Source organism: Loxodonta africana, chromosome 3 (genome assembly GCF_030014295.1).
Source record: "Loxodonta africana isolate mLoxAfr1 chromosome 3, mLoxAfr1.hap2, whole genome shotgun sequence".
NCBI classification, from domain to species: Eukaryota; Metazoa; Chordata; class Mammalia; order Proboscidea; family Elephantidae; genus Loxodonta; species Loxodonta africana.
Genome location: NC_087344.1, coordinates 31,963,101 through 31,986,025, shown reverse-complemented (window position 1 = coordinate 31,986,025; position 22,925 = coordinate 31,963,101). Strand labels below are relative to the sequence as shown.

Sequence of the window (22,925 nt, the reverse complement as noted above, 5' to 3'; positions counted from 1 at the left end):
TAATCATTGATGTTATTAATTACACGGCCCGGCAGCCACCTGGGAAACATGGCCTATCCACCGAGTTAAAGGACGGAGACCTGGAGGGTGGGACACCCCACCATGAGGAGGAAATGAGGGTTCTCAGCCATGGACATCTAGGAAGGGAATGTATGGAGACGCAGAACCCCGAACTCGGTAAAATCGGATGCACTTGTGTTGGGGTGGTGGGAACTTTTTCTTCCCCCCCGCCATGCTCCATTGTCTTTTCAATTAAACATGAAAATAAAAATCAGGTGCTTTAGCCTGAAGAGCACTTGAGAGCTATCAAGAGCAATCAGATTGAGTGGATTGTGGGCCTCTGTGTCCTGCAGCCCTTGGAGAGGAGAGGATTAGTGCCCTCTTAGGCATTTCCATAAGGTTCGAAGCAGCAGCGTGCAGTGCCTTACCACAGCAAGTCCACTAGCCGTGTTCTCGGAGGACTGGGGTCTGTCCCACCATCACAGGATACAGGTGGACTCGCAGGCCTTTTTGGTAGTAGTCAGTGGTGCTGCCTCCCAAGGCACCATCTCCTCTTGTGCTGTTAAAGTACCAGAAGTCATCATGGTTCTTGTTCTCCTCCCACCTTAGTAGGTCTCATCCATCTGTAAGTCCTAGTGGCTCTCCTGCCAAAATATATCTTCTCAATTCACCCTTTTTGTGCGAGCTGTTTATGCTGGACCACTGATCTAAAGGTTGGTAGTTCAAACGCACCCAGCAACACTGCAGAGGAAAGGCCTGGTGATCTGCTTCTGAAAAGATTATAGCCAAGAAAACCTTATGGAGCAGTTGTACTCTATAACACATGGAGTTGGAATCGACTTGACGTCAACAGGTTTTTTGTTTTCTTTATCTCTAGTCTAAGCCCAGCCATCTCCCTCTTGGATAGCATCCTCTTGTCCCTTCCAAACCCGTCTCAGATGTCCCTTAAAACACTCCCATGGCTTTCAGAGTGAACAGCCACACTCCTCTTTGTTGTGGCTGCTGAGGCTGTGGGATCTGGGCCCTTCTCTACTTCTTACAGCAGATTGAACCTATCTTCCGTATTCGGACTCTGCAGCCCACCAGCCTTCTTGCCTCTGGCCTTTCACATTTTTGTGCCTATTCCAGGCCTCCTCCCAGACATGGGATGATCAGCCTGTCCCCCTCCACGCTGTGACACTGCTACCTCCAGCCTCATAGGAAACGATCGTGTGGGCACAGTGCAGAGGTGACTGGAGGTGGGATGTGGAGGGGCACATGGGTGTCCCACATCTTCAGAGAGATTACAGGGGAAGTAAAGTTGAGATGCTGGGGGCACATTTAATACTGAGCATGTATAGAATTTCCGAGTAATGTTGATTTTAAAAACCGGGAGAGCACATATCTGGGAACATAACTTAGATAAATCAGGCTTTTTTTTTTTTTGCTTTTCAACTCGACACTAAAATTTTGTTTGCCCGAGGAGGTGGTAAAAAACTTAGAACGTTTTTGAGTAAGCATTCAGAAATTTACGAAAATTGGCATATCTAAAGAATCTAGGTTCTTCTCTCTTTGTTCACGTGTAAAGTTGAAATATGATTATGCAAATGGATTTGTAGTTTCGTTCAAACCTTTTTCAAGTACTTCAACATAACGGAGAAGGTATAAGTTACTTAGTGTGCATACGTAGGTAGAGGCAATAGTGTGTGGCTAAATGTTTGCCAGCTGGCTGGCTCTTTGGGGGAAAATGTATGCAAACGCATGCGTATATACCAGACACCTCAAAGCCATTGCTGTGGAGTCATTCCAGCTCATGGGGACCCCATGTGTGTCAGAGTAGAACTGTGCTCCGTAGGGTTTTCTCGGCTAGTTAATCTTTATGGAAGGAGCCCTGGTGATGCAGCGGTTAAGTGATTGGCTGCTAATCGAAAGGTTGGTAGCTTAGACTCACCCAGCGGCTCTGTGGGAGAAAGACCTTGCAATCTGCTCCTATAAAGATTCCAAACCTGCTGATGTGCCATCAAGTTGATTCAGACTCAGCGACCGTATAGGGTAGAGTAGAACTGCCCATAGGGTTTTCAAGACTGTAAATCTTTACAGAAGCAGACTGCCACACCTGTCTCCCACGGAGCGGCTGGTGGGTTCAAACCACCGACTCTTCAGTTAGCAGCTGAGTGCTGTAACCACTGCAGCACCAGGACTCCCTCCTGTAAAGATTACAGACTAGGAAACGCTATGAGGCGGTTCTACTCTGTCACATGGACTCACTGTAAGTTGAAATCGACTTGAGGGCACCTAACATCAACAATCTTTATGGAAGCAAGTTGCTGGGCTTTTCTTCCCCGGTGCCGCTGGGTGAGTTCAGACTGCAAACCTTTAGATTAGTAGCTGAACACCAACCATTTGCATCATCCAGGGACCTTACATGTACATTTGCAGTGCCATGGTTTGCTTTTATATGGCCTTTCTTGCCGTGATCTTGTAACGCCCACCAAATGATTGGGTGGGGCTATGCAAATAAGGTACATGGTGCCCTTGTGAGGGGGTGGGACCATGCAAATAAGGTATGTGAAACCCTAACAAGGGGATTGGTCAGTTTTGCCATCCCAGAGGCAGAAGGCAGGACCTCACTACCACCAAGAAAGAAGAGCTGGGAGTGGAGCATGTCCTTTGGACCTGGGATCCTTGGGCTGAGAAAACCTCCTGGACCCAGGTGACCAGAGAGAGAGCTGTAACACCAGAGTCAGCAAGAAATGGCGAGAACCAACGATAGAAACGGCAGTAACAGAGGCAGCAGAACCTGGAGACAGCATGGTGGGCTTCCTGTCTCAAGGAGCAAGAAAGCTGAACGCCTTTGGGCTGGAGGCTTGCTGGCAGTGGGGTTCCTCTGGACACTTGGCAGAGCTAGGCTTGCCGACCTATGGAGCAAGAGAGCTGAGTGCCTTCAGGCTGAGGCTTACTTGTGGAATGGGGTGCCTCTAGGCACTTACCGGTGGAGCTAAAGAGCTTTGTAACACTTGCCGGTACGGGACAGAGGCTGGGCCAGCCCAAGGAGCCGAGGGCCAAGAGGATGAGGGCCAGGGAGAGACCTGCCTTATAGGTACAGCCAAGAATCTGTGCTGACCAAAGGACTGAATCCTGAGTCATTCCTGATCTGAATTGTAACCTGTTATTTCCCTAATAAACTCCATTTTCATGAGTACCCTTACTCCTCACTTATCGGCTGCCTCATTATCCAAGATTTCGCATTTAGGACAATATTTTAAAAACTTGCTATCCAACTATTTTGCTCATTAATGAGGTAGCGGGCATGGCGGCAGTGGCTGCAGAGTGTCCCCTACCTTGAGGAGGATCTCCAGGCGGCCTCCGGGAATCTGGGCTGTACTGCCCCACGCCCTCCATGCCCTCCTGCCGGCGCTGTGTCCAGCTGCCGCACAGGGCGGGCCTCCTCTGTGGCCACAGCCTCTTGACAGACACTCTGGCAGCACCGAGCCAGCAGGCGCCAATTCTGGGTTCCCAGGCTGCTATGTGACCTGAGGCCCTGCAGCTCAAAATTGTGAGGTGGGGAGGGAGGAAAAAAAGAGGCAACAGAGAGGGTATTTAGAAGAAATGTGTGTGAGTTTAATGATACTGCAAAGTGAGCCAAACTGGGCCTGAAGCCTCCACCTCAGTGGATCCGGGTGCACAGCCAGATTCCCAGCACCATTGCAGGAAGCCCCTAGCCTCGGTGACTCAACAGGTTTGGAAGGTAGAGCAGGCTCTGGGATCGTGAATGCAAGGCTTTCAGGAGTGGGAGTGGAGCCCTGAAGGCAGCTCTGCAAAGGAAGCTCTGACACAGCACAGGAAGAAGGTGAAATGGTTCCGCTGTGGGCTCCTCCAATTGCGCAGCCTGGCTTTATCCAGCTTTGTCTCCTCCAAACCTCCTTCTCCACAGAGGAATAATCCATAACCGGACTCATCACAATGATGAGCACATTAGCAAATCTTAGCTGGCGTTATTTCTATGCTCATATTTTCTAAATTTAGGGAAAAAAAGGAGAAATGGATGGTCTGAAAACAGAAAAAAAAAAATCCTCCATTTTTGCCTAACGCCGGTTTTCACATAACAACCTGGTCTTTGGAACCTAACCATGTCGATAAGCGAGGACTAGGTATATTGTCTGTGAGTTGTGTGTGGCCATTACAAAGAATTGTTGAACCGAGGAGAGACTGCCATGGGAAGGACAGCTGGTGTCAGAATTGCTAAAAAGGTTGGAGAGAAGAGGTATGTCTGACCTCCACTTCATAGGAATCAGCCTTCGGGCTGTTGATCTTGATTGTCTCTCCTCCACCTCCTGAAATTAGAGGGGTCAGACGCCCTCACCATGCCACCATTTTTTTAACGTGTTTATAAATTTTACTGATATGAAGGATGGCTAGCATACAATTCACAGACGATAGTGAAATACACAGCACTCTTTTAGCATAAATTTCATATAGCCAGTTGGTTCTCCCAGACTACTTTTATTGATTTTTGCTGAAGTTTTGTGTCTATAGTCAACTTTCTATTGTGGTTGAAGAATGAGTGTTCTGATATGAATGTGGGTTGATATTTTTGTTTATGTTAATGAGTCTGCTGAATCAGATAATAGTTTTCAAATAATGGAAAAAATTTCCTCAGCTTTTTGTGCTAGTCACAGTGTAGCGGCTACAGGCCTGACACACTTTTAAGTTTAATCTGCGTTACTGACATTTTCTCCCATCACTTTTTTAATTCGAAAATACACATGACAAGAACATACGCCATCTCAACAATTGATTACATTCTTCAAGTTGTTCAACCATTCTCGCTATCTTTTTCCGAGTCATTGCACTACCATTAACGGAAACTCATTGCCCCATAAGTAAAATTTTTTCCTTTCTTCCTGCCTCCCACCCCTGGTAACCACTAATAATCGTTGGTTCTATATATATCTGCTCATTTCATGTAAGTGAGATCATACAGTGTTTGTCCTTTTGAAACCAGGGCATCAAACCTGTTCAGTCATGGCTGATGAAGCAAAATCGGAGCAGAGCAGACCCAAATTTTTAAATTTTGGTGAAGTGGACCAATAATAGGAATGGGAAAAATTATGGGTCAGAGCCCTGGAATGGGAGTCTTGGAAGAAATGTAGTGAGCCCTTTCAGGAGCCTGATGCAGGAAATTGGATTATCGCCAGAGCTGTGGAGGGTGACACACACTCACAGTGGTGAGGTTGGCGGCCATCTTTGAGCTGAACACTGCTGTTTCCAACTCTGCCAGTCAAGAGAATTGGTTGCCACGCAGCACGCACGCTGCCCATGTTTTCTAAGAGGGAGATTAAGCTTCTAGCAGGGCTTCGATCTGTAATTTTTCCTGTTCTGGGTAGCAGTCTAGTTCACCTACATTTTAAAAATTGAATCTGTTTGGATTTCACTTCATCAGCCATGATTGAACTGGACAGAACAGTTTGAAGCCCTGTTTACTACAACTGACTTATCTCGCTCAGCATGATGTTTTCAACGTTCATCCATGTTGTAGCATGCGTCAGGACTTCATTTCTCTTTATGGCTGAGTAGTATAGTAGTCCATTGCTCCATCACTCCCTTAAGTCTAGACCCTAGGAGTTGGCAAACTTCTTCTGTAAAGGGCCAGATAGTAAATATTTTCACCTTGAGGCTCCCACAGTTTCTCTGTGCAACCCTCCCACATAGCACACAAGCAGCCATAGACAACATGTAAACAAATAGGTATGGCTATGTGCCAGTAAATCTTTACTGACAGAAACCAGCAGTGGGCTGGATTTGGCCCAGGAGTTCGCAGACTCCTGGTCTAGAGTCCATCAACAAAACAACAAAATTAAGCCCTGGTTTTTAGCGTGTGCCAACTGCGATGGTGTAAATACTCCCAACATGGCTGATTTCAAGCTGGTAAGGTGCTATCACTGAATGTGGAGTTGGGAAGAGATACTGAGTAGCACACCATTCCCACCGCACAGAGCCTAGATAATAGTATAATGTGGTGGAATAATTAGAATAAAAGTAATGAGTTTTGAGTATTTCATTACCTTTGTTATAATGTAGCATATTTAAGTATATGTCATTTGATTGTTAATAATGGCTGTGGTTAACAGCTGGCTTCTGAGATTCTTGGTGGGAGGCAACTCCAGCCCCTCTGGTAGAATCATTGTCCTAGCTGACTTGGATGCTGCTAACGGAATGAGTGTCAGGGTGTGCGGATGGAGATCTGGGCCCAGGGCTGACTGTTGGAAGGCTCTCTTGGTAGTAGGGTGGCTCATCAGCCATGCTCCACGCCCCTCGGTATATGGTAAGCCAGCTGCCCCAGGTTCACTGTGGCCCCTTGGGGCTGAGGTAACACTCTCCTGGCCCGACAGTTGGAAGGGAAGCTTTGCTGTTAGCATGTCACACTGTTTATCTTCGTCGTAGCTGTTAGTACAGTCACAGTATCTTTTCTGCTGGTCTCTCGCCTGCCTTCCCTGATTCCCCAACAAGGACATGATTGTAAGCCCCATGTAAGCATGTAAGCCTCACCTAAGCCCTGTGAGGGCCAGGCCCCATCTGCCCTGCAGCAGGTGCGTGGCACACTGCTATGTCTTGGTACGTAAGTCACTGGGATGAGCCCTGGGCCGCCTCCTCACTTGGCTGCAGCAGCTCCAGTGTGCAGGGCGGGTAGCTTGGGCTCCCCCTGCAGAGGTTTTTCCTGGTGTCTGACAGTACTCCTTTGGGGTGTGTGCCCAGGTCCTTCCCCACCCCCCAAACTTGAGCAGCCTTGTCTTCTGGCTTTCTCCCCAGATCCCATGGGCTACCCTTGCTAACTTCACCAGGCCATAAACTCTGCTCTTGGTTCAGCTTAGCTAGTGGCATGTTAGCTTCTTTCCCCCAGAAAAAGAGAGAAAAAGCAGGCCCAGTGCCCTTTGTGCTGCCTTGTGCTGCCCGCCCACCCCCTCCCATAAGGGACCAAGTGCTGTCTAAGAGTCGTGGTCCCGAGCGCTTGCCTGGCACATCCTGCTGGGTTAACACTGAGGCCAGAAGGACTGAGCACACGCCCTTCATCCCCATGTGGACTGAGGGACTTGTATTCCTGGGGAACCAGAGGAGGCACCACATTCCTGATCTGTAGGGACCAGGCATGACAGTCCAGGAGGGGCTGCGCCAGTGCAGTCTCCAGAATGTACCAGCTCGCAAGTGGGCCTCAGTGTGCAGACTCTGGTTCTCCCTGCTGAGGTAACTGAGAAGCCGCATCATCACTGCCGAGCTGACCAGCATGTTGGTGCTCCCAAGCCTATTCCTTCACAGGCCACAGTTTCCGGTGAGGGGAGATATGAAGTGTGAGGGAGGGAATGGAGTGTGAGCATAGGGGAGCGTGTGCACACGGACATGTGGCGTGCACGCGCAAAGGTATGGGAGCGCACACATAGTGGAGTGTGAGTGCGCAGAGGTGTGATTTGTGTACGCAGAGGGGAGTGTGTGCACACAGGTGTGGAGCGCATGTGAGGAGGTGTGGAATGCCTTCACACAGAAATGGAGAGTGCCCAGAGGCAGGCAGGGGAGGAAGGAGAACTTGCTGGTTGGATTACCGGTGCAAAGCAGTCAAGAGCTCCAGCCTTGTAACTGGGCCATCGCTAAGAAGACACATGTGGAAGTGCTTGTTACCGGCAGGGCATTGTGAGAACAACATCACTGTGTTTCTGGGGCCTCCTGTTCTAGGATTCTTCCTGGGACCTTTCCCCCTCTCCTGGCTCCCTTCTCCTGCAGCATCTCCCGTTGGCCCCTTTTTCCAGCACCTTTGCCCCCATCCTGCAGAGGCTCTCTGCCCACTCCATCCAGACCCCTCCCCTCTCTTCTAGTGCAGACTGAGTCAGTGAGGACACTGCGCTCCCAGCCTTGGAAGCAGGAGGCACCTTCCAGCAGTGTGTACCCATTTGTGTGTGGATGTCTGTGTGGGTGTTGGGGGCAGCCTGGCCCTCCTACCTGCCCTCCAGGAATCTGGGTGGCTGTGGGTGTTTCCCATCCCTACCCCAGTGGGGGCAGGCTCCTGGTCTCTCTGTGTTTTCTGACATCTGCTCCTTGTGATGCGCATGTTTCATTCACTTCGTCCACTCCTGGCATGTCTCGTTCCAGCATGAGGGCCTTGTGGCCTTGCAGATGTCCCTCCCTGCAGATGTGAAGGTGTGTGTGACATTGCTGAGGGAGGGTGGTGTCTGCCGTCCCTCACTTGGCCGAGTGGGAACCAGGGGTGTCAGAGTTGGGGCAGTGGTGCAGTACCAGGCAGCCAGTCGGAGTGAGCAGGAAGGGCTGGGGCACCCAGAGGGCTCAGTAGGGCCCCCTGTCTCAAGCAGCGCAGGTGGGGTAAGATTCGCATCCATCTTGTCTGGTTGTCAGTGACCTCTGGGGAGTGCTGTGCATCCACTGTCTCCAGCCTACGGGACACACGCTGCGACTCAGCTACAGGCAGGGGACCCTTCCCAGTCCTCAGTCCCCAGTTCCAGTCTGAGGCTGCTGGCTCTGAGCCCCAAGTCCTGTGTGCAGAATGGCTGGGAGCGAACAGAGATGGGCGATGGGGTGGGGCTACAGCCCAGCTCAGCCTCCAGCACTCCTGCAGCAAACTCTCAGGGCGCCCAGCCTGCTCCCCTCAGATCATCCCAGTCCTTGTACGCCACAGGCACTCCTGACCAGTCCTCCCTGGGAGCCAGGAGCCTACCTGACTCACACCTTGGAGCCTTTGCCAACTGGCCCCTCTCTGCAGGGCCTGCCTGCTGGGTGGGCATTCTTCTCAAGTCCCCCTCCGCCACATGGACTTGGGGTGGCCAGGGCCTGTCCTCAGCTCCGGGCAATGTTGCTGCCCCACTTTTTGCAGGTGCCGGGATCTGTGCCCCTTTACCACATGTTCTTCTATAAATGCAGGGACTGCTGAGGACAGTCCCAGGTGTCCCTCTGATTGGAAAGGGCTAGGGTGTCCTTGTGTCCCATTGTCGGCATGGAGGCAGACATGGTTTCCTTTTTTGGTAGCTGTGCCTCCTTTTAGTGGGTACTAGAAAAACTAGAACCAGCTTGGCAGAGGTGAGATTTCCCAGGTTGCATTACTTAGGACAAGAGTCAAAAAAAAAAAAATTAAAAAAAGCAACTAAAAGAGCAGGGTATGGTAGCAGGTGGCTTCCTCCCCAACACCTCCCCCTGCCCAGCCCAGGGCCGCACAAGTCTGCAGGAGCTGTCTTTAGGATATGCTTGCCTCCATGGGGAGGCTGAGAAGTTTGAGGGGACCAGGAACCCGGAATCAGTTGTTTTCCCAGTCAATGTACTATATTTTTTATTTACAACTTCAGTGTTCTTTGCTGTAGAAGTTCAAGTTCGTATTCAGCAATATCACCAGTTCTCAGCCACAGCGAAGCTTGACTTGCTTGTCATTGTGAGTTTCACCTGACCCTTGTCCTAAGGCCCCCTGACAGGCAATGTGCTCAGCACTGCCTGCCTGCTGCACCCCCTTTGCATGGGGCCTTCTCGATTCCTGCTGTAGTTGAGTGGCCTTTGTGGGACCACGGGTTGGTGGGAGGCAGGTTGGGGACACTGGGGGTGCAGGCTACAGGGGGTACTCTGACTGTCAGTGGCCATGCAGGAGGTGTGGGTTGCTGAAGGGACTCCTCAGAGGTTGTCAGTACTGCGGGTTTGTTTCTGCTTTGCGGGGGGCGGGGTAGGGTGGTCGGGGTTCTGAACCCTGCCAGGCGGGGTGTGCGACCAAAGGGGCCACTGGGTTAATGAGGACAAGGAGGGCATCAGCAAGAAGCACACCAGGCACACTGTCATTGTGTGCCCAGAACCTTTGTGGGACCGGGGCCACAGGGGCAGTTTCATCTGGAAGCTCAGGGAGGTGGTTTCTCATCAGACTTCAGAGAGCAGCCGGGTGGAATGCAGCCTACAGGGCTGGGGTCCCAAAGGCCAGGACAGGAGAGGGCCAGCCCCTCTTCCTTGTGAGTGTGGGCTCTTCAACATTTTCATTGTCAGTTTGTGAAAAGAACTCCCCCAGTGCACATGCACCACGAGGGTCTCAGTTGTCTGTTACCTGTTTCTCATCTCTTGTGCTGTGTATCTGGGCAGGACAGCAGGAAACAGTAGTGGTGAACTGACTACTCAACTCCACAAGGTGCTGCCAGAACCCACTGTGAGGAGTCTGGAAAACTGGGCAGTGTGGGCTATCAGCAGCTGCGGTGCAGGCTCTGCATGAGCCGTGAGATACGGAGTCTGACCACCATGTTGGACCCAGCCTTGCCCCCTCCTCTCTGAAGTGGGGCTGCCAAGCCTGCTTTGGAGGATAGATGCTTTGAGCTGAGATCATGGTTGTCACCGGTGGCAATGAGAAGTGAGCAGTGGCTTCAGGGCTGTGAGTGGACTCTGCCAAGGTCTCTGGGCCTGGCGGGCACAGCTTTGGGCACTGCAGTGGTGGTTCTGAGGGCCTTGCAGCATTGCTTGTTGCCCTCGTTGTCCTCCCCGCTGTATGGGCTCAAAAGGGCCAGAGTCTGTGCTCTGCTTATGGCTGCGTGGATCTTCATGCCCGACCTCTCTGCAAAGTTGTAAAGATCTGACTCCCCATGCTGCCCCCGCTGTTGCCTGCTGCTGTCCTCATACAGCCTGAATCCCGAGTGCCTCTGGGGTGTGGGTGAGGAGGCGGGCCAAGTGGGCAGGGCTGGGAGCTGTGGCCCCGGAGGCTGTCTAGGCTCAAGCCCAAGTTCCCCTGGGAAGTCTGAGAGGATCCCCCAGGTCCTGCCACTTTGTTTCTTTTTTGGAGGGGGGTAAGATGCCATGTGGGAGGGGCTGGGTCTGCCCCTGTCACTTCCCACTTTGAGCTTGCCCAGGGTCCCAGGATATCTATATGTGTCCCACAGGAATTCTTTGACCTTCCCAGGTGGAGTGATAGTCAATAACTGACAGTTGCCTGTCCCCTCACCACTCTCCGAGCTAGTCCTGGGGGCAGGGAGTCTGTCTTCTCTGCAAGGGGGCCGGCCATGCCTGCGCTCTGATGCAAGGGTGGGGTGCAGTGACAGTAGTGTCAGCGGTGTGGGTCGAGGCTCCAGAGGCTGTTTTCATGTGCCTGTGCCAGGTTCACTGTCCCTCCCCGCTGGCCTGCATGTTTGGATTCACCGACCAGAGCCAGCGGTAACAGGGATCAAATGACGGCCCAGCGCTGGGGCAGGGTTCACCAGGCCTAGGAGGGTGAGGGGGGCCCCTTGCCAGGCCTCTGTGGGGAGGCAGGCCAGATCTGCTTTCCTGTTCCCCTTTGTGAGGGGCTCACAGCCTTGTGGATCTGAGAGGGAAAGACAACTGAAGCAGTACCAGTTGACACAAAAACACCTGGACCATTGCAGCAAAGCGTTAACACCTGGGAATCTCTTCCTGAGGAAGAGATGAGGGAAGGAAGTTGTATGTTTGAAGATGTTCTTTGCACCTGGAAAGAAATGAACTCTCCAGTGCTGAGAGGAGGTATTTCATGATGGCGTGTTAACACAACGTGGTCGTTGTGAAGATGACGCAGCAATGAAAAAAGGAACAAGCATCGATGATGCAGTTAGAGCTATGCAATTTTGACTGGTTCTGGACTGGGCATGAGAGCCACCCAGAAAGTGTTGCCAGCGCCCAGGCTGGCAGGAGTACACATCTACACCCCAACTTTCCTCTCGAGAAATGGGATGCAGAGCTTGGTTTTATCTGAGGCCCTGGCAAGGTGTCTGCCCTGCCTGAGTCTCCGCGTCTCCGATGGTAAAGTGGTGTTTGTATCTGCCTCTGCCTCTGGGCTGTTGGGGTTCAGAGGGCCCCTGTCTGATGGCAGTGGTGGCCCAGTAGATGTTCTCAGAGGAGGGCAGACATTCAGGGCGATGGGAGTGACTCCTCGACTTGCTTCCTTCAGTGTCCTGCGTTCTCAGATTGTAAAACGTGCCAGAACCATCATGCAGACAGGACCATGGTACAGACAGACTCAGAGAAAATTAATGCCCAAAGCTGGGCGTGAGGGCAATAATCAGAAAGTAGAGCCCTCCTGGTTCATAAGTACACCCTGATGCGTAGGTTCATAGTGCCTGAAAAGTTCACAGTAAAAACCAGTTGCTGTCGAGTTCACTCCAAGTCATGGCAACCCTGGGTGTATCCGAATAGAACTGTGCTTCACAGGGTTTTCATTGGATGATTTTTCAGAAGTCAATACCAGGCCTTACTTCCAAGGTTCATCTGGGTGGACTTGAACCTCCAATCTCTCTGTTAGCAGCCGAGCATGTTCACTGTTTGTAAACCCAGGGACTGTAAAGGCCATATTAGGAGTTTGAAGTTGTGGTTAAAGGAAGCCTCATGTGATGGGGTTAGTGTAGGTGGGTGCCGGGGGCGGGGGACGGTGCGAGAGAAAGGGATGATGTGTGGTCTTTAGGCTCACCCTGCCCCGAGGCTGGAGATGCTGTTCCCCAAGGCACAGGTGGTACAGGAAAATGAGTCAGAGAGATGGTGAGTGGTTGGGGCATTTGCTGAGATAGAGACAGTGTTGGGCAGTTGGTCCCTGGGGAGGACCTGGGGCAAAGTGTGGATCTGAAGTTGTCTAAGATGGGATTGTCCAGGAAGAGCTGGGAAATAAAGTGAGAGAGAGAGAAAAGGTCTGGGGTGGGTGCTTGAGCTCTGAGTGGAGGTTGATGAGGGTGCACAGGGGGCTGCAGAGATGCAGGGGGTCCAGAAGGAGGAGCTGCTGTCCAGAGGTTAGGTAGAAGGACTGATGGGTCCTTTGCCTTTGGTGGCAAAGGTAGCCTCAGAAAAGCTGTTTGTTTTGGTGTAGTGATAGGTAGGGATGGGAGCCAATACGTTGAAAAATTTGTAATGCTATTTTAGTTTGTTGTGCAAACACAGACCACAATCCCCTCCCTTAGGTGCACTGTTGCATTTATGTTGCTGTTGTCTGGCTTACTTGGAAAGGATTACACACTGTGTGTAGAGAGGATGAAAGTACAGTTTGAGGAAAGGGGCAAAAAACAGACAAACATGTTGAACGGTAGATATAACAGTATTAAGGAAGCAATGTCACAAATGATGTATGGAACTAAGGTGATGTATGGAAGGAACTCTGTCTTAAAAGCTTGCAAGCGGCCATCTAAGATACAACTATTGGTCTCTTCCCATCTAGAGCAGAGGAGAGTGAAGAAAACCAGAGTCAAGGAAGCAATTAGTCTGAAGGATTCATAGCCCACATGAACCACAGCCTCCTCTAGCCTTAGACCAGAAGAACTAGATGGTGCCCGACTACCACTCCTGACCGCTCTGACTGGGAACACAATATAACGTCCTGGTTAGAATGAGTGAAAAATGTAGAACAAAATTCAGATTTATAAAAAAAGACCAGATTTACTGGTCTGATAGAGACTAGAGCAACCCCTGAGACTATTGCCCTAAGACGCCCTTCTAACTTGGAACTGAAGCTACAATCCTAGAGGCCACCTTTCTGTGAAATAATAGACTGGCTTATAAAATAAACAACACCTGAGAGGAATGTGCTCCTTAGAACAATCAACTGTACGAGACCAAAAGGACAGCATCTGCCCAGAAGCAAAGATGGGAATGCAGGGAGGAGCAGGGAAGCTAGATAAATGGAAACAGGGCACCTAGGGTGGAAATGGGGAGAGTGCTGACATACTATGCAGCCAGTGTCGCAGAACAATTTGTGTATGAATTTATTGATGGGAAAACTAACTTGCTGCGTAAACATTTGCCTAAAGCACAATAAAATGTTCAAAAAAAAAAACAGAGAAAGTTCCCCTCTCCCAGGTCTCCTGAGTGCTCTTTGCCCTCATGCACTTAGAAGAAGAAAAAGAATGACTGTCTTACCAGATTCAGGGGTCTCTTGGCACCCTGACAAGAGCCATACCTCTTCCCCTCCTTGAACATCTGAGAATGGAAAGCCACAGGGTGAGCTTTCTGGCTGCAGTGGGTTCTTTGCCTGCCCTCCTCACCTGTGGAATGCTTAGGGGATTTTATGTGTGTGGGAAGTACGGCGGGGCCCACTGCAGACTAGCGGGGGGCTGACGGCTGCTGTTTGGTGGCTCAGGTCACCTCTGGGACACCCCAAGGCTGCTCGGCCCCCACAGAAAGGCTGGGAGGAAGCAGTTGATGTGGATCTTGGTGGCTAGGGACCTCAGGAACCGTGGTGCCACCACGTGATGGGCGGCTCTGCCACCAGGGTCGTCACAAGGGATCGTGGTGTCTGGCTCCATGGTGTCCTAATGTCTGGCTACAAAGAAACCTCTCATGGCTCCCCTCTTGCTTTTTACATAACCCTTTTGGAATAATTTCAGGGTTGCCAAGAAGGTGTGTTTGAGAAAACATTTGTAGTTGTGGTAACTTCCAGGAACCACTAATATGAAAATGGAAGATGTTCTGAGAAGCTGTTGGGTCTGCCTGAATGAATATCTTTGCCTGAAAGAATCAAAGCCCATGCTACCCCCTGGCTACAGGCCGGGGGAGACAAGAGAGGCAAGTGCTTAGAGGCGCAGGTGTACTCAAAGGTGGCCAGTGAGAAGCCTGCCCTTCCTGTGTTGTCCCCAGTATGTGACACCACCCCCCCAGCCTGTCTCTCAGTGGTCTACCCCTCCTACCTGACCTGTGTCTCTGCGGCCCACCCCAGGGTGGCTCCCCTGTCCTGTCTTTCACAGAGCTGTGTGAGCATCACCAGGAGTCACTTCTGTGTGCTCACGATGCTCCTGGAGTGGCCAGTGCAGGCAGCAGCTGGAAATGGGACACAGCACGTTTGCTTCCTAGACACTGACATGCGTGACCACAATCCAGGCTTACCGCGGACAGAAAACTCGAAGACGTTTGTGATACTGGAATAGCACGGGGCCCACAGCCGAGGACTTTCACATGGGGTGCCACTCGTTCATCCATTCGTTCATATGTCTCTCCTTCCGTCCATCCATCTACCCACCCATCAACCATCTACTCATCTAATCACCCACCCACCACCTACCCATCCATCCCCCATTCACTCATCCCTTATGCCCCCAACAGTTAGTATTACCAGTCCCTTCCTGTGTGCTCTGTCCCGTCTGCCAGGCTGTCATGGTGTGGGGGCTTGCATGTTGCTATGATGCTAGAAGCTATGCCGGGACTTCAAATACCAGCAGGGTCACCCATGGTGAACAGGTTTCAGTGGAGCTTCCAGACTAAGACAAACTAGGAAGAAAGGCCTGTGATCTACTGGAAATCAGCCAGTGAAAATCCTATAGATCACAACAGAATACTGTCCAATGTAGAGTGCTGGAAGATGAGCCCCTAGGTTGAAAGGCACTCCTAATACACAGTGGCTGGCTGCAACAATGGATTTGAGCATACCAACAATCGTGAAGATGGCCCAGGACCAGGCAGCATATCCTTTTGTTGTGCATGGGGTCACCATGAGTCAGAGCCAACAACAACAACAAATTCTATGTGCTGGGCACCATTCTAGGTACTTAGGACATGACTGTAAAAATGGTGTGGCAGGGGCAACTGACCTCCTCCTCCAGCTTCACAAGGGGGAAGGAGAACCAAGATCAGTAGCCTGAGGCTGATTCCTGTAAGGCAGAGGTCAGACATACCTGCTCTCACCAGCCCTTTTTTTTTGACCAATTCTGACACCAGCGGTCCCTCCCACAGTGCACTGGACTTCTCTGCAGAGTTTGATAATTTGTTGCAATGGCCAGGCAGAACTCACAGACAGTACTCAGGATTATGGGATTTATTAGGGAAGTAACAGGTTACAATTCAGGTTCAGGAACACTTAAGGGTATAGTTCTTCCATCAAGACAGCCTCTTCTCAGCCATGCAGACAGACAGGTCTCTCCCTGGCCCTTGGCCCCTCAAGCCCTCGTCCTGGCCTCTGCCCTGCTCTGAGGCAAGCATTACAAAGCTCTTTTAGCTCTGTCCAGAGTCATCCCACTCCGCCAGTAAGCCTTCTGCTCACAGACACTCAGTTTTCTCCCTCCGTGGGCTGGGAAGCCCACCGTGCCATCTCCTGCTAGTCTCTTCCAGCGCACTGCTGTGTCCTGATTCTGCTGAAGCTGTATTCTGCCACTGCTTCTTGCCATCTTTGGTGTTAAACCTCTCCCACTTTAACACTCTATGTGCCTCCTTTTAAGCCTAGGGGGATGGCAAAACTGACCAAGCCCATTGTTAGGGTTTCATATACCTTACTTGCATAGTCCCACCCAGTCATTTGGTGTGAGTTACGAAGACTATGGCTAAAAAAAAAAAAAAAAAAAGGCTATGGCTAGAGAGGCCATATTAAGTAATTCTCTGTACCTCAGGCCACACCCTGGCTCTTCTAGCCATTGACCCTTTCATACTTGAAGGATTAACTTCCCCTTCCCAATCATTTTACCAGTCCAAAACAGCCACTAACAATTAGTCCTTCAGTAGGGCAAAGACTCCTCAGGGTGAGGTTACTCAGGTACCAGCCATTCAGGTCTGCGGCAGGTGTCTATCCAATCTGGTCATGTTCTCTAAAAGTTTGTCTCGCCTTCACCCTTTTCTGGCGTCTGATGAAATTTGACTGAGAGAAGATTATTCCCTTGCTGTGAGCCTCACGAGTTATCAGCATAGCCAGACCTTTAAGGGACGTCACGTCCGGCCACTGTACTCCAGTCCAGCAGTGCCTCCCCCTTAGTCCACACACAGCTTCTACAATTATAGTTTTTATAACCACAATTACCCTGTTAACAATCAACACTCACAACTGAATCATATAATCCTATCAGCATCTCCTCCAGCTTTTTCGTCCCTAGACTCATCAGGAAAAGAAGAGTCTATTCAGTGGGGATCCTCCCTTGTCCTCCTCATTTAACGTAAGTATACGAAAGTATGTAAGCCAGCCACTTCATGCCTTTATCTCCCCGTTTTAGGTAGCCAATTTCTAAATTCCCCGTCTTTTTTTTTTTATCAAACCAGTACTCTGAGGAGACAAGCATGTTCCTTTAAATAGTCTTCTGTTCCAGTTGGAGCTCTGAGCATGTGCATCTGTAACCAAAGTCCAGTTCGGAGCAGACCATCCAACTGTAGCAATCTACACCAGTCCACAGTGTCAAACATCTTTCTCTTCTTTGGTCAGGTTCTGGTCAGCTCATCCCTAGCCATCTAAGCTAGTTCACAATGGGTACTGGCCATAGGCTCAGGAGTTCACACATACCTCCCTGCACTTCAGACCAGCCAGCCCTTTCTCTCTCTCTCTCATCCCTAGCTACCATGGGCTAGGTCAGTGTGACCGCATAAGCTCAGGAGTCTGCACAACTCCTGCACTTCTGACAAGCCAGCCCTTTTCTCTCTCTCATTCCTAGCCCCTGTGAGCTAGGTCAGTGGATGCCAGTGGAACATTGTCCAAACTCAGCCTGTCTCTTTATTGCTTCATTTCCACTTTTCCACTCATTGAGTGGGCCCAGGTGGTCACCTGAGGTGAGCATACCATGCTGTCTACTTTCCAGCTCCCTTTAACTTCGAGTCCTGGAAGGGGGTTCTGATTGGCACTGTCTCAGTGCACTCAAATGCAAACCACTTGCTTACTGGAAATCCAAAAAACAAAATAGCCATTTTCTTTTTCTTCCAGTCCTTCCTTTAAATGCAAATCTTATGTTCTCTCAGCAGTTCTGGATAGGTCTGCATGTCTTTACAAATGCAAACTTCCCTGACTCTGCAGGGTTAAGATGGGGCTCAGGTATATACAGGGCTGCTGCATTGAAATGAACAAGACTGTTTCTTTTGGACAAATCTTAGTTCCCCTTTTAGCATATCCAATTAGGTATTGGCTGAAGACAGAGTTACATGTTGTCTGTAATCTGTAATATCCAAAATTCGTTTCTATCATATATTTAGTTCTGCTTTACAACACTAGGTAGAAGGAACATTCAAAATCCATATCCAAACCCACTGCTGTTGAGTCGATTCCTGCTCATAGCGACCCTATAGGACAGAGTGGAACTGCCCCCATAGAGTTTCCAGGGAGCACCTGGCGGGATCAAACTGCTGACCTCTTGGTTAGCAGCCATAGCACTTAACCACTATGCCACCCGGGTCTTCTCAGTATCCATAGTACATTCAAGTAAACACATAATCCTAAGCGCATAACCGTTTTAAAACATTCCAGTTTTATCTTCTCCACCCTTTGACTATCTTCCCATCCATATGCATATGGCCTCAGGCCTCTGGCTAGGTGGAAACAGAAGACCTTGGCACCCCATTTTAACCCACCTGGCCCTTGTCCAGAGCCTCTCCAGATGTGTCTTTTCTCCCCTTGGCTGTAGCATAACATCTCTCACTTTCCTTTCAGCCATTACAGATAGCAACCAAACTAACCATCTAAGAATCAAAAGTTTCACTTCCCACACTCTTTCATTCTTTTCTTACAAAGTGCCATGTCTCCATGAATCTGGAGTCATTGCAGCCATCTCACTTTTGACACCAACTGCAAAAAATGGCATGGTGGAGGCATCTGACCTCATATAACTTCACAAGGAGGATGGAGAAACAAGATTAACAGCCCAAGGTTGAGTCCTATGAGGCAGGGGTCAAACATACCTCGTCTTGCCAGTCCTTTTTTTTTCCTTTTTCTTTTTACCAATTCTGACACCATCTGTCCCTCCCACAGTGTACTCTATCTCTGCTGAGTTTCATAATTCTTTGCACTGGCCACAAAGAACTCAGTTATGGAGTTTATTAGGAAAGTAACAGGTTACAGTTCAGGTTCAAGAATGTTCAGGATACAGTTCTCCAATCAGGAAGCCTCTTCTCACCCATGCCCTTAGGCAGGTCTCTCCCTGGCCCTCGGCCCCTCAACCCCTCGGCCCTTCATCCTGGCCACTGCACGAAGCTCTTTTAGCTCTGCCAATAATTGCTAAGATGCACCCCACTCTACCAGTAAGCCTCGACCCGAAGCTCTAGCTCCATGGGTCAGCAAACTAGCTTCACCAAGTGCTTGGTGGCATCCTGCTCCACCAGCAAGCCTCCTCCCTGAAGGTGCTCAGCTTCTCAATCTGTGGACCGGGAAGCCTGCCATGCTGTCTGCTGCAGTATCCTGGTTCTGCTGCCAGTTTCAGTGCTACTGTTTCTCGCTGTCTCTGATACTATAGGCCTCCCTCTGTTTTCCGTGTTACAGCTCCAGTCTGTCTCTCTTTGTCTCCCTTTAAGCCTAGCAGGATGAAAAAACTGACCAATCCCCTCATTAGTGTTCCATACACCTCATTTGCATAGTCCTACCCAGTTATTTGATATGAGTTACAAAGACTATGGCTAGAAGGGCCATATTAAGTAACTCACTTCACTGCAACAACTATTTGCAAGACACACACATGCCTGGCGTGTGATACACCTGTCAGGCGGGGACAGGCAGCATGTCGAGTGCAGAAAGACAGAGCCAGTGTGTAAGTGGGCAAGTGCACAGTACTCGCTGGACAGGCCCTGCTCCCTGAGCAACCTGGCCAGTATTGAGGCGAGGTGTGGCCTTGCTCTGCTCAACCTGGGAGGGGCCCCAATGACTTTTTCCTAACTTTCAGGTCAGTTCTTGTATCTGTGCGAGATGTCACCAGAGCTGTTGAGGTCATTGCTCATTTGGGAACTTGACACCCAGGCAAGGAGGGTGTCCTGTTTCCCAAAGGAGGTGGCCTCCCACACAGGCACTTGTCTGCTGCTGCCCTGGGTGGAGGTCCCGTGGTGCCCATTACCTGGGGTGTAGCTGGGTGAGCGTCAGTCCACCATATTCCTGCCTGCAGTAAATGACTCCAAGCACAGGCCAGTGCCTGGCCGAGTCCTGAGGTGGGAAATGTGGGAGTGAGTCTGTATTTTAGGTGATGTATGTTTAAAGACTTAGGGTATGTGACACCCTGGCAGCTGCTGCCATTTGGACAGTTGTATTGTGCCCAGTGGTTTGCAGGTGGCTGCTTGGCACTGAGAGAGCAACATACCAGCGTTGGACCTGGTCGTGAGGCCAGCCCACAAAGACATCCCTGATGTCCACTGGAGCAGAAGTGGAATTGTCTCAGAGACCCTGGCTTGGGAGTTTGGAAGAAGGGGGAAGAGCCTGGTAGGGTGAGGCAGGGCCCTGGTGGCCGGAGGAGGGGTGAGTGCCATGCTGGAACAGGCTGCTGCTGTCTGTCCGGCTGCCTGTTTGGAAGGGATGCATGTGGTGTGATTTGCTAATGTTGCACCCACTCTGGATTTTGGGTTACCACCAGGGCTACACGATGCCACATCTGAGAAGGGCCCTGTGACCTGGTGCTCTGTGCAGGTGGTGCTGCAGCATTCTCTGGGAAGGGCGCAGACTAGCCACCACAAAGGATGGTACCATTCTGCCACGGGGTCACGGGGCCTAGCAGACCCCACTGCCTCTGTCAGAGTGGCATCCCTGTCACCTGAGGTCTTATCCAGGTGCAGACTAGGCCCCTGGGGGTCTGTGATGGTGGAGCTGAGATGGGGAGGAGGTCCATGCCTGGCCTCTGGCCTCCTTGGAGAGTAGTGAGGGTCTTGGTCAGCTGTGGGGGGAGGGGGAGGAGAGTGGTGAGGAGATCAGGGTCTCAACCAGATTTCTATCCCAAGAGATTAGTTTCCAGGGAGTTAAACCATGCAGAGCAAGGAGGAGTGGAGCCGCACCAAGGGCATTTTGGCATGGGGGGAGATGTCAGCTGTCCCTGTACCAGCTGCTGTGGTGGGGGGCATGTTGTTGTAGGCTGGATTCTGCGTGTGTCTGTGGCTACTGCCCCATGTGAACCTGAGACATCAGGCACCCCCGCTTCCCTCGTGGTCCTCACAGACCTGTAGGGGGCTGACACGGGCGCCAGTCAGTAAGTTCAGCCTGTGGGGGCTACTGAGCATTTTATGTCACAACGTACAAGACTGTGCTGCCCGTCTTAAGCTACAGTGTGTCCTGAGGGTGGGCCCAGCTCAAACCCAGGGTCAGCCTTCACAAACCGAGAATTGAAAGCTCTTCTGTGAGTACTCTGTGCATTATCACAGTGCAGTGGGATGTCCAGGCCTGGGACCCCCACCTCCACTCCTGTTTTTCCTAGGACCTTGTTATTATCTGTTCTCCGTGTCCCATGGTTTTTTAAAAACAGCTTATTGGCATGTAATTGACACACGATAAACTGCACACATTTAAAGTGTACAATTGGATAAATTTGACCTATGAATAATATATGTGAAACCATCACCACAGTCAGGGTAATAAATGTATCCACCATTTCCAGAAGCTTCCCTGTGCCCCTTTGTAGTCCTTCCCTCCTGCCCTGTCTCCCCGTTGATCTGCTTTCTGTCGCTAATAGATCATTTTGCCTTTTCTGGAATCATGAAACACGACCTCTCTTTTATTTTATTTTTTTGATCTGGCTTCTTTCATTGAGCACATTTATTTTGAGACAGACGCATGTTGTGGTTTCAATAGTTCAGCCCTTTTTATTGCTGAGCAATATTCCATTGTATGGACGATTTCTCTATCCATTCACCCGTTGTTAGGCTTTTGGGTTGTTAATGAATCCGCCAAAGCGTTGCCAAGGTGATTCTACCATTTTTACACTCACCCCAGCAGCGTAGGAGAGTCCCAGGTGCTCCACATTCTCATCAACACTTGGTGTGGTCAGTCTTTTTAATTTCAGCCATTCTAGTGGGTGTGTAAGGGACCCTGGTGGGACAATGGTTAAGCCCTGGTCTGCTACCCGAAAAGTTGGTGGTTTAAACCCACCCAGGGGCTCCACAGGGCAGCTCTGCAGGAGAAGAGACCTGGCGGAAGATGACGGCCAAGAAAGCCCTATGGAGCAGTTCTGCTCTAACACGTGGGGTCATCATGAGTCAGAAGCGACTCAGTGGCCTCCGACAACTACAGCAGCGGGTGTGTAGTGGTATATATCTCATGGTGGTTTTAATTCGTGTTTTTCTAATTAGTCATGATGTTGAGCATCTTTTCAAGTGTTTTTTGCTATCCAAGTCTCTTTGGTGTAGTGTCTGTTCAAATCATTTGCTCATTTATTTCTCCTTGAGCTCTGTAATTAGTTTGTACTGTATAGCTTATCGTGTATTGTATTATAGGTATATCTTCTTAGATACATGATTTGTGTGTCTTTTCTCCCAGTCTGTGGCTGACTTTTTCATTTTTGTAACAGTATCTTTTGAAGAGCAAAGGATGTTTCATTTTGATGAAATCCAACTTATTCTTTATACTTTTTGTGTCATGTTTTTAAAATCTTTGCCAAATCCAAGTTTTCACCTGTGTTTTCTTTAGAAATTTTATAGCCTTAGCTGTTACATTTAGGTTTATGGTCCTTGTTGTGCTTTCCCATCACCCTTAACAGAAGCTTAGCAGTACCCCCACCCACCCACCCACTCCTGTGAGCTGTGATGGAAGAGTGAATCCTGAGCCTGTCAGGTGGCTGGGCCCCTGTTGCAGTGGTCTTCGGCCTGACACTGTGGTGCCCTGGGCATCCAGCCCCAGCACCTCTGCCCCCCGTTTGTCAGGCAGGGTGTCCACTAAGGGACCATGAAACTGAAACGAACGGAATGATTTCTGACAGCTTTTCGTTGAAGTATAAGAGGCAGGTCATGTGCAAGTCCTACATTTTACATCTCAGTGACTTCTCCCAAACGACCCCCACCCAGCAGGAGACACATCTTCAGGAACCCCCAGCTCCCCACCCCTGCCCCAGTACACCTCCTTGACTCTGTTACCACAGAGACGTCTGGCCTGGGGCTGAGCGCTCATCGCTTTGCAGTGCAAGGCGATGCATCTGCGGGGGTGGCGGCACTGTCATGGGCTGTGCTGGTGTCCTTGGTCCTCTCTGCCATGGCGCTGTTGCAGGAGTGCCCACTGAGAGATCCCCTTGCCTACTGCTCACCCAGTCCCCACGGAGGCCAGGAGCAGCAGTGGGGCACCCGAAAGCTGCATGGCTGTATGGTTGCGT

General features: G+C 50.4%; 1 protein-coding gene across 1 annotated transcript in view; it reads left to right on the top strand.

Annotated features, from left to right (window-relative positions):
• MED26 (mediator complex subunit 26) overlaps nucleotides 1-22,925 on the top strand; it is a 51,080-nt gene that overhangs the window by 16,117 nt on the left and 12,038 nt on the right. The gene's annotated exons all lie outside the window — the stretch shown is intronic.